Raw genomic sequence first — 12,344 nt, 5'->3', positions numbered from 1 at the left:
CACACAGCTCTTCTCTTTAACCTCCGTGTTGGAAAGCCATGTCAAACCAAGACCCGGGATGGGCTGGACTTTGTGCTTTGCTCTCGATAACTCTTCAGCTGGGAGTGTGTGAAAGGCATAAATCAGGAATCCTCTTATAATAACCAAATCAAACTCCTCTTCCCTCTCCACGGAAGGAACTCGAGTGTTCAAGGCCAGGTTGGATGAGGTTTGGAGCAAGCTGCTCTAGTGGAAGATATCTCTGCCCATGGCAGGGTTTGGAACTAGATGAGCTTTAAGGTCCCTTCAACCCAAACCCAAATCTGAGATTCTGTGTTCCTATGACCATAGGCAGCATCACAGAAGACCACCAACCTTCCAATCCAAACCATTCCATGATTCTATGAATAACCTAGTGTGATGCAGATGAAACCTTTACTTCACATTTGTGCTAATGGCTTTCTTGTGTCCTACAGAAGTCCTAAAGCAGCAGATCTCATAAGTGGAAATCAGCAGGGGCTGTAGATGGAAATTCTCTGAGCACATTAGCCAGAGGGGAAAGGCTGCCTGCACAGCTGGTAAATATGCCATCTGTAAGGGTGTGAATCGTTGCTCCAAGGCATGACTCTGCAGAAAGCGTGTTAACACTTCTAAATGCATGTACCAGTAGTCTTTTCCGAAGGGCAATTCAGTTAATGGCTATGGGGAGCTGTTTATATCTGCTATGGATGTATTCCTTGGCTCTTCTTTGCTTGGTGATGGAGAATCAAGTTCATTTCTGATAAGGCTTCCTGAGGTTGTATTCATTTATTATACTTTGGATGTGATTGTCAGTGTGTGACTGGTGTGTGGGGAGAGCAGGAGGAGGGTAAGAGTTCTCACATCTTACAGTAAGAAAGGAAAATTGCTTTTCTGTGTCATAGACCTTGGGTATTGGACCTGGGCACCTAAATCTGCATGTCAGTGATTCACCAAGACCCTCCCAAAGACTGTGTCTATGGTTCAACATTCAGGTGGCAAAACTGGCTTTTGGAGACACATAGAAGTGCAACCTGTGAGTAGGAAAAGAGTTGGTGATCCCCCAGATAAGCTAAGATTAGCAGAGCTGGATGGCTGTAGGGAAAGCAGCTATGGGTGCTCTGGAAGGGCATCTTCTCCCAGCAGCACAGCTACTAGAAAAGGCTGCCCTGTGGCTAGGATTGCCTGGTATAATGACCATGATGATGGGATGTTTCTAGGGTAGAAAAATGGCAACTTACCCAAGTGGAAACTCATCCATGCTGAGAGTGGCTGCTGTTATCAAAGATCACACTTGACTGACTTCACCCGCCAGTGATGGATGGGGAATCCTAAACCATAGGCTGCATCCGTGTCCCCTCACACTTCCTGCATGTAAGGCATGAGGGAAGGGTCTTCTGCTCTTTGCTAAGGTCTTTGAATCATAGAATCCCAGATGGAAAGGGACCACAAGGATCATCTGGTCCAACCTTTCCAGGCAAAGCATGACCTAGACTAGGTGGCCTAGCAACCTGTCCAGGCCAATCTTAACAGTGTCCAATGCTGGGGAGTCACTACTTCCCTGAGGAGATTATTCCAATGGTTGCTTGTTCTCGTTGGGAAAATTCATCTCTTGTGTCCAGTGGGAATCTTCCCAGGAGTAACTTGTGCCCATTACCCCTTGTCTTTTCCATTGGACTTCTTGTACAAAAGAAGTCTCCATCTTCTTTGTATCCACCCTTTAACTACTGGCACATGGGGATAAGGTCTCCCCTGAGCTTTCTTTTCTCTAGGCTGATTTTGTCCAGTCTGCAGCAACTTCTGCTGTTTCCCTGCTTGTTTTACCAACCTCCTTAATAACACCCTGCTTTTCCCCTGGGTTTGCAACAGCTCAGGGCCTAGCAACACCTGGAAAAGTAATTAAAGGCCATTTTTTCCTATCTCCATCTTCCCAGGTTAGTAATGAACAGGTTTACGAGCTCCAGGTTCACCCTTCAGGCTCTCCCACCCTGAGGAATGGGAGCAGGAGGGAACAGCATCATGGGGAGAAAAGCTGATCTCTTAAATTGAAAGCCAAGATGTGCCCCTCTTTGTATGCTCCCTCAGGGCAAGTACAACCTGACTTGGTGCATGAAAGGAGACACCAGGAATGGGATGCTATCAGAGCTGGTCCAAGAAGGATTATCTGGCTGGGAAGGTGGTGGGTTCCTTTGCAAGAAGAAGCTGAAGGGAATGCCTGTACTGTGATTGTAAACACTATAAATTACTGTGCGTGCTCTTTATGATCTGTATCTAATGCAAATGCTGTCTGTCTCCAAGGTGGTAAATCATCTCCCCCAGAGGATTTAATAGCAATTATCTTGTGTTACCTGCAGCCAGTGTTTCTATTTAAGGAACTCTATAGAGTAGGTGTGCATTTATTAACCAGAATTTTAACATTTATATGAGACACTTCTCAATGTTAATCAATCCTCGGCACTCCAACAAGGCTTAATTGAGTGTAAATAAGGAGAATTATATCTATAAGGATAGCCACAGAGATGATCACTATTTTTAGCAAAGGGGCTGGAACTCACAGCTCGATGCTCATACCACAAGGTACATCGCAGTCATAGGCTTGGTATTGTGTAGGTAGACACGTATGCACCTAGATTCAATGTGAGCAACATGCCAGTGGGGTGAACGTACCATGATGTGCAGATGTGGGTCTGACATAAAGAGGGTTTTGGAAAATGGATAATCTCTAGACATGCATATGTGTGGCTGGAGATAAACCCTGTTGTTTCCCACATCCCAATAGGAATGTTTGAAGCTGCTCTTTGCAAGCAGATCTATACGCTCAGGAGAAAACCCGGACTTTCCTTTGTGCCAGAAGCCTGGATGCAATGTCAGAGCCACGACTGCAGTGGAAACACAGAAGCAAACCTGACTTAAGAAAATAAATAAGTGCAACTGATTCGGAGTCCTTGAGTCAAATTAATTTCATGTGCAATTCTCTTGAAAAGAACCAAGAATGGCTCAGAGCCATTCTGTCCATAACAGATGTTGGGATCTCTTTCCTAGTAGTCAAATCTCTTCACTGTTGAGTGGTCTTAACCCATTGCTTGTGGGTCAGTTGCTGTTCACGGTCTTCTCCTGTCATTCATGGCAAAGGGAAAAGCAGTGAAGGTCATGGGTTCTTGGGAGACACAGCCCAACAGTGCTTGACCCCTATACTTGCTCCTGATTGCTTGTTTATGGATCATCAGGGAAGTACTGGAAAAGGGGAGGGAACATCTAACTGATCCACATGACATTGTGCACTGGTTGCAAGCTTAGATATAAACGACCCTCATGGCTCCCCATGTCACTTTTCAGAGTAAAGCTTTACTAATGAAGGCCCAATTGGAAACGACTGGTTTGCACTGACAAGCTGCTGCTCCCAGAAAGAGCTGGCCTGACTTCTCAACAATCACTCACATGAGTAAGCACTGAGGAAACACAGTTTGGCCTGGAAGGAGCTAATAAGCATAGAGATAAAATCTTATTTTGAAAGCAGCAACAAAGGACACGTAATTTATATCTCGGTGGGTGACTTCATATGTTTTGCAGAGTTTCTCCAAAATGGATGGGAATTCATAACTCATTTTTACAATGTATTACATTAAAATAATAAATGTCAGGAAGTTGTTTTTGGGGAGAGAAAGAAAAGTCTTTGAGCAGCACTGAGGGATCAAAAGAGGTTTTGACAGGGAGAGACTCCTGTTGACTTGAAGGCCTTTGGATCAGGCTCGAGGTTGGCAGCAGAATGGACAACAGTAAATAAAAGTGACCCTGTCCGGCATGCTGGAGCTTGGGTAAGGTGGAGCAGACTGGGAGCTGACTGTGATGTCTTAGCACAAGTTGCAGGGAGTTGTGTGCTGGCCAGAGCCTTGCCACTGCACATAGTGGGATCCCATTGCTCACCTAAATGGTAGTATCCACAGATGAGTCAAGACAAAGGAAATGAGAGTGGAGGTGGAGGAGAAAGTGAGGATTAGAGGATTGGGGGAAAAACAACGTTCAAGGGGAGAAACCATTCCAAACCCTACCTTTATCCAAGAAGGACTGTTGCATTAAAAGGCTGTATATCATTCCTGGAGTTATTAATTTCCTTCATGTTGGAAGAGTTATTATGTCTGTCTGTTTCCGTTCTTTCCCTTAATGCAGGAATATATCATGCTTCTCAGCCGAGGTAGCATTGCATTTTTCCATGCACATCAGGAAAAGCACAAGACAAAGCCAAACAGGTAACTACGTTCACCTTGTCCATCCATAGCACAGCAGCCTCAGACACTTACAGGACTTGTGAGACATCGTTTGAGTTGGGCGATGTTGTCCCTCTCTGTACCTACAAGAGATGTGTCTTGCCACAAAATGCCAGTCATGGCTGGTAGGCCATGGCTGATGGGCACTAAGATCACCAAGTATAGGATGAACTTGAACCCTTTGTGATCTAACCAACATCAGTTGCTGCCTGTCCTACAGAAGTCACTGTTGACATGCTCTATAATCAAGAGGAAACCCAACAAAGATATCTATTGCATGGATGCCCTACTTTTTGGTGCTGTTCAGCTGTATCCTGTTTGGTGGTCTCAGCCCTTCATCAGCCTCAAGTTTCTTTTGATACTGCCTGGAGGGAACCTCCTGGTGCTGTGTATCTCTGGTCTATGACTCACCCAAAGCAGATCCAACACATCAGGCTGCTTGTGGCTGGAATCACTCCTATTTATCACTATCTGCCTGGAATGCTGTGCCCAGACACAGTCTCATGTCCTGAGTAAAGGGTAAGAATCATGTTCCTCAGCCTGCTGGTTCCCCTTTTGTTAATCCAGTGCTGGATGTGATCATCCCGTACAGCAAGGGCACAACACCAGCTCGTGGGCACCCTATGGTCCACTGGGACCCTCAGGTCTATTCATCTTGCCCCATTCTGTGCTGCTGTGGGGGGTTAACCACCACAAGTACTGAACTTTACACTTGTCTACATTGACATTCATGAGGTTCCTGCTCATTCATTTACGCAGCTTATTTCTTTGAATAGTATCCCTGTTCTCCAGCTCATCAACCACCCACCCAGTTGGGTATCTTCTATAGGTTTGTTGAGAGGGCAGCCTGTCCCATTGTCTAAGAACTGGTTGAGCTTAATGACAACATCCTCTTCCTTTGTAAATGTTCACCACCTCCCACTTGATTGCCTGGGCTATGCAATGTTAATGGCACAGAGGACTCCATTCAGTTTCAAGACATCATCTAACCTGGTGTAAGATCTAACAGCCCCTGTGGAGCTTTAATAACATGATGATTTATGGCTGGGATTGAGGCTTTGTCCAAACTGTTGCTCCACTTGTATAAACCTTTGAGGCTGATGGAGGTTTCTACAAATGAAGTCCCTGACTTTCCTTTAGACTCTGTGAAAATGAAGTTGCTCACAAGCGACCCTACATCTCACCTCAGGGTGGTGAAAATTCACAGTCATGGAGCATGGATTCATGCAGACTAAGGGCTCTGTAGATCCAAATCAAAGATATCCAAAAGGATTTCCCCAGGAAGCAACAGTCTCATGTGAATGATAGCAGAGAGCAAGTTTAATGTATTGGGAGCATATCTTCCTACTGCATTTGCTCAGAGTGTCTGTTTATGCTGAGACCCAACAGCAGAGTTAAGCAAGGCTGTTCCTATTTATGTGCTGGGATTTCATGTCTAATGTGGCCTGGTGGGCTTCGAAAAGGCAAAACAAAATATATGCCTAGTTTAAACAAAATGCATCACTGCCTCACTCTTCATGGTTTAAATCACTGCAAAAAGAGGAAATAATTAGAATTGTTTGTATTACATTAAGCTCCAGGAAGAGCAGACACAAACTCATGTATATTTACTGCTGTGCAAGCAAATACAGTTAGTGTTGGACTGAAGTAGTGGAATCACTGTCCCTGGAAGTGCTCACAAACCACGTAGCCGAGGCCCTCAGTGCTATGGGTTAGTGGTGGCCTTGGCAGTGCTGGGATAAAGGTTGAACTTGATGAACTTGAAGGTCTTTTCCAACCTGCTTGATTCTGTGATTCTACAAATAGACCAAGCAGGTGTCATCATTAGTTTCTGAGACCTCATCAGTTCAATGTCTTAATGCTTAAGCTCACGTACGAGGTCTGTGGCAGAGCTGAAGCTGCAGACAGAGTTGCTTCTGCCAGGAAAACCAAGACCAGATCAATGGTAGTGGGTGCCTTTGAAGTATGAAGGGTAAGCAAAGAGTTGTGTAAAGGTTTCTGAGAATGAACCACAGGGATTTGCTGGGTCAGTGCTGCCTCAGTGCCTGAAATCTTCTGCTGTTGATGTTCCTGGAGAGACAAAATGGACAGAGGTGACCATTCCTAATCATTCAGGACTGGATTTGCAGATTGGCCCATCTGTTTCTGGAAGCAGTTATTGGTCATAGCTAATTCGCAGATTTGTGGCTAAATATTTCTCTTATTATATGTGGATATTAGAAGCTAGGAATAAACTGAGGATTATAAAGACATTATGGGCAGGTTATTCTACGTTTTCTTGCCCTTTCCCCTTGGTCCTAGCTGGAGGCAGGGTCCTTCTCATGAGCCCATTGCTGGTTCAGGACGGCATTGCTTACCTTCACCTGGCCTAATGCCTGCACTGTTGAGCTGTGAACATCTCATTGTCTTTAGCGTGCCTCCTCACTACCTTGCAAGGCAGGACAGTGTTGTACCCCCTTTGTTCAGAAGGGTAAAGGGAGGCTATGACCACACTCAGTTGACCAGGTCACTGTGATGATTGATAATGAAATCTGTAGAGCTCATGAATTCCAAGCTGATTTTATTAAAACTTTACGAAGTTTGTTTTCCATGCCTCATGGGATGCTTAGGGTGAGATCTGAAGGGTGCAAATGGGGAACTCTAGTTGAGTTTGCATGCTCGGGGCAGTACAGGAGGGCAGTCCTCTCCTTGGTGGTCTTCTGTGCTGCTGCCTATGGTCATAGGAACATAGAATGTCAGATTTGGGTTTGGGTTGAAGGGATCTTAAAGCTCCTCCAGCTCCAGCCCCTCCCACAGGCAGGGACCCCTTCCACTAGAGCAGCTTGCTCCAAGCCCCTGTGTCCAACCTGGCTTTGAGCACTGCCAGGGATGGGGCAGCCACAGCTCTCTGGGCACCCTGTGCCAGCGCCTCAGCACCCTCACAGGGAAGAGCTTCTTCCTTATGTTCCTTCCAGGTAAGACAAAACCTCCTCTGAAACCTGCCAGAGTGATCCAGGACTGCAGAGGACCATCCAACCTGACAGGTTGGACTGAAATGCAGTCCTCAGGGATCTAGGGAAAGAGATTTCACCAGCCTCCCTCCATATATTCTCATCCAGATGAATAACCTTTTCTAGAGCTGGCTGTATTTCACTACTGGAAGACATGATTTCCCTGTGTAAGTCAGTTTAAGTTCCCAAAGCTCTATAGAAATGAAGACACCTTATATCTGTGAGCTGGTATTATTAATAATAATTTATCACATAGTTCCCCTTTTACTTCCAACCTGGACTTTTATCATCTCTTCCAGCTTCCCACCTCTCGGAGCAATTTGCCATTTGTCAGGAAGAAATGGGAGACGAAGCTGCTCTTCCTCAAGCTGCAACTACAGGGGTACAACAGAGGTGGCTGGAAACTGAAATAAATCCAAAGCCCTGAATCCCACTGTCTCCTTAATAACAAAGAGCTTTACTCCAAGCCTTTTCCAATAAAACTCTTGAGTGTGTATGGTGTAGGTCAAAGGAAAACATATTTGAAGCCTGAAAGCTGAGCGAGAAGGAAAACCTTGTGAGTTTGCCTCAGGTAGTTTGTAACCTACATACCAGTTGTCAAACCTCACCCATTTATCACATCTTGAACCAACTGCTTTTGGGTTTGGGATTTCAAACCCCCCCTGCCCCCAGGTTTTCACTGTGCCTGTGTTAAAGGTAGAGAAGACCTCATGGAGAGCTGGTCCATAGGTAGGTATTAAAGGCAATGCCCTGTGTGCAACATCAAGCTGAGAAAGTCAGTAAGGATGGCGGGGGGAAGGGTTCCTGATTTTCAATACCCTTTTCCTCAGCATGGGCCAATGTCAGAAGTGAGTTACTGGGACAGATGGCCCCTTTTGATCTGCCCCAGTAAGGTCATTCCTGCATTCTTATTCCCATCGGTGTTTGTTACAACCAACACCACATCCAGGGGGCTTGACAGCTGGAAAGTCAAGATTTAGGAAACGCCAGTCTAAAACTCCCTATTTTATCATTGTGTTTCTCATGGTGAAGTTTACACTGATGTAAGAATAATGAGCCAGAGGCTCAGCTTCCACATGGGCTATTTTAACCAGGTTAGCTTAAGACAGACCTTATTAGAAACCACTATTTTCAGAGGCCTGCAGCAAAAGAAGGAAAGTGAAGTGCAGCAGCACTGAGTGTGCTCTGCATTGATTTTTCAGCCTGATTTCCAAAGGAAACTAAGTTTATTTGATCCCTGGCTGTGTTGAAGGCCAGGTTGACAGGGCTTGAGAAACCTGGTCTAGTGGAAGGTGTCCCTGCCCATGGCAGGGAGTTCAACTGAATGACCTTTAAGGTCCCTTCCAACCCAAAATCCATGATTCTATGATGAATTCTGCAAGAGAATCCACCATTTCTGCAGTGAAGGAAATGGATTGCTTAGACAGCAGAGAATCCCTGTTTAAAACAGCTGGCTTGGATATGCCAATGATAGGAACACTTACAGCCAGTGCCTGGGGCTTATGAGCCATGCAGTAACTCAACACCAGCATCCAGTGGCTGCACGTGTCCTGCATCTCATGCACCGGCTCCTTTTATCAGGCCAGTGTATTCCGAGGAATGAGAGTTCTAACGTGTCCATCCCCAGCTACCTTTGGGTGAATCTGGGCCAGGCCCGGGCTCCTGGCCATGGGGATGATTTGCAATAGCAGCTGATGGAAACAGCGCTTGCTGCCAGCCCCCTCTTCTTTCCCTATTGCCCTGCAGGGTCTGCTGAACAAACACTTCCAAATCTGGGGAAGCTGCTGTGCCCCTGTCCTCTCTGCTTAGCTGTTTCAATGGGTATGAAGGCTGGGTTTGAAAGATTGGTCTCTCTTCTCTTTATTTGGAGACACTTGTGTCTTGATTTCATGCCCAGGCATCCATCTCAGCAGCATGTGCCCCATAGTTAGGACAGCCAATGCTCCAGTCTCTTATTTGAATGCACATGGAGGTCAGACATGGAGGGAACTCCACAGGGCTCTCTCAGTAGGCATCAGTGGCAGAGGGAGGGTAACATTTACCCCTGTGAAGATGTTGGGTCTCTTCTGAACCCCCTAAATGCCCTTGCCCACACAGTGATGCCTCCAAAAACCCGGGGGAGAATAAGCCTCCACATCCCAGAGTAGGGGTTTGCAGGGCTTGCTCCATCCTAGCAGGGAGGCTGGGTTATTTCCCAGTGAGAGCTGGACAGCAGATGAACAAGAAGAGAGTCTCAGCATCACAACCCACATTGCACTGCACTGAGACAATAGAAAGCTTTGTGGAAGTGGGAGAAAAAGGGAGAGAAGGAAAGAAGGGGGATGCTGGCACCGGCAGCGGCTGCCTGCTCTCAATTTACTCCTGAGGAGTCCCCTAATAACATCAGTGGAGGCCGTGCACGCTTTACTGGGAGCTTCAAAAATGTTTATGGGATGATTTGTGTGGAACGGTTACGCTGGAAGCAGTTTAGGGAAGGTATGCTGTTATTAGAGGGGTTTTCAAGCTCCATTTGGACACTTCTATCTGTTATATACCAGCAAGGAATGAGCCCCAGCAGCTGTTTGCTATTTATTAGAGTCTACGGTGGAGTAACAAGGAGGGAGGCAGCAGGGAGGGGTTCAGCAGCTTGGCGAGTTCTTCCTTCTCCTTTTTCCATAGGTTTTCTGCAGGGCTGTGTTGAATCCTTGTAATTTCCTGCCCCATGCAGACATCACAAGTGAAGAGCAAAGTGCTGGAGAGAATGCCTGGAGTCAATACGCACATGTGAACTGGTACCTCTCAAACCTCAAAATGCAGGTTAAGGGAGGTGTCACTGCACTGTTTACACTCATTGTGTTTTCATGCTCATCTTTTATTATGAAGGAAGCCTTGAATGTGTTGCTTTGGATGTTACTGAATCCTGAGCTGTCTCTTGTATGGCAAATGGAGAGACAGCACAGATTTATGGCAATAAGAGACAGCAGTTTCTAGTATATCCCTGTAAGAAAGCCTTGAATGTGTTGCTTTGGATGTTACCTAGTCCTGAGCTGTTCTCTGTATGTCAAATAGATAGGAGAGATTTCTGCCAGTAAGAGAACAACAAATTCAAGTAGATCCCTGCAAGAAAGCCTTGAACTTGTTGCTTTATATGTTACCTAGTCCTAAGATGCCTCCTGTATGGCACATGGAGAGATGGGACAGATCCATAGAATCATAGAATTGTTAGGGTTGGAAAGGACCTTAAGATCATCCAGTTCCAACCCCCCTGCCATGGGCAGGGACACCTCGCCCTAAACCGTATTACCCAAGGCCTCGTCCAACCTAGCCTTGAACACTGCCAGGGATGAAGCATTCACAGCCTCCCTGGACAACCTATTCCAGTGCCTCACTACCCTAACAGGAAAGAATTTCCTCCTTCTCTCCAATTTAAACTTCCCCTGTTTCAGTTTTAACCCATTACCCCTTGTCCTACCACTACAGTCCCTAATGAAGAGTCCACCCCCAGCATCCCTATATGCCCCCTTCAGATACTGGAAGGCTGCTATGAGGTCTGTGCCAATAAGAGACAGTAATTTCTAGTATACCTCTGCAACCCTGGTCCAAGCTGCCACAAAAGCCTTTATTCTGCTCCAGGTATAACTCCATGTAAAGTTTTCCAAACACAATTGCAAGTCTAATTCTGAGTATGGCCTGTGCCCAAACTACAGGGCGTAAAATTGCTTGGCAAAGCCAATAGGACTCCAAGGGTTTCAGCCCATCTCTGATTGCTGCCACATGGCCCGTGAAAGGGAACTGAGGAAAGTGAGCCCAGCATCACAAAGGTGCGTTTTGCTGCACGGGCATCCGCGCTGAAGCTGGGAATGCTTTTGGTGCAGGGACAAGGCTGACTGGGGAAGGTCAACCTCGGAGCCTGCTGTGTCATTGTGGTCCTGCAAAGCCTCACTCAGCAGAGGCAGCCTTTAAAATACCTCCCCCTTTCTGATGAAAGATTCTGCGGTGTCTCTCAACGCAGCGTTTGAGATCTCACTCATCCCTCCCTCTTCCCCCCCTCCTCGGTGATCCCTCGTTCAAGCTGTCACGGTTTAACAGCCCTGCTCTGCTATATTATCAACATCTACAGCAACGCGCGGGCGACCTTTGCTCTTTCTAGCACTGCAGAGCCAGGAAAGCTGCAGGGAAAGGGAACAGGATCTCATTCTGGTTCATGCATCAGCCACAAAACCATCTGCTGAGTGTGGAGCACAGGAGTTTTATTAGCCGTGTGATACAGCAAGCAGAAAGGGCTTTGCTATGTTGCCATATGCCCGGGAACAGGATAAAACCTTTTCCTTCCCTCAGAGGAATTCAAGCAAGATCCATCAGGCTCCCTGTACTGAATTCCATTCCTCTTCTTCCTTTTTGCTTGCAGGACCACTGACAAGCTCTTTCACCCCAAAAGATCTGTGACCCACTGGGAAACCAGTGCAAACCAGATGCAAAACCTCAGTGAAGAGTGTTAGGCAAAATCCTGGCCCTGCTAAAAGCAATGAGAATTTAGCCACTGCTTCCCACAGAGCCGTGATTTCCCTCTTTCGCTCCTGCTGCTTTAGTGCATGAGCAGGGCTTTTATTTTCCCTGGAGCCTTTATTCTCTATGCAGATGGAGAACAGAGCTGCAGAAGGGCTGCCAAGCCAAGGGGCAGGTATTCTGTAGCTCCAAATCCCCAGTGCTGTGTATTTTACAAATCCCCTTTCCTAACATTTATTACGAAGGAGGCGTATTACACTTCCAGCTAAGGCACAGATGAGTGTGAAGAGTGGTGTCATCGGACCAAAGACAAACCCTTCCCAAAAGAACTTCCATCAGGACAATCAAATGAAAGGTAGGAGAAAGGGATAGCACTTGAAAGCCATCGAGCTGGCCTCTTGCCTGCTTTTTTCTTCCCCACATTGTAGCTCTTGCTGATGTTTCCAAGGGTTTCAGTTCATGGCTGGCTCTTTCCCCTGTTGCTGTATATGTGGTAGCACATAAGCATCTCCTGAAGGGTTGGTTTAAGTGCACTGAGATGCACAGGCACTGTGATTGGGACTAGTAGAAACAAGAAAAGATGAATACATGCTAAACACCCTCTTGG

The 12,344-nt window shown here is 46.4% G+C and overlaps 1 long non-coding RNA gene across 1 annotated transcript in view; it reads right to left on the bottom strand.

The window, feature by feature from the left end:
* LOC133211231 (uncharacterized) overlaps positions 1-10,516 on the bottom strand; it is a 74,222-nt gene extending 63,706 nt beyond the window's left edge. Inside the window, exon 1 of the long non-coding RNA XR_009725151.1 lies at positions 10,471-10,516. This is a non-coding gene — a long non-coding RNA (uncharacterized LOC133211231). The remainder of the gene's footprint in view (positions 1-10,470) is intronic.
* Between the last annotated feature and the right edge of the window lie 1,828 nt (positions 10,517-12,344).

This window comes from Neopsephotus bourkii, unplaced genomic scaffold (assembly GCF_033783945.1).
Source record: "Neopsephotus bourkii isolate Nb327-2 ecotype Australia unplaced genomic scaffold, CSIRO-AGI_Nbou_v1 NB_580, whole genome shotgun sequence".
NCBI lineage: Eukaryota > Metazoa > Chordata > Aves > Psittaciformes > Psittacidae > Neopsephotus > Neopsephotus bourkii.
This window is presented reverse-complemented; position numbering and strand designations above follow the sequence as displayed.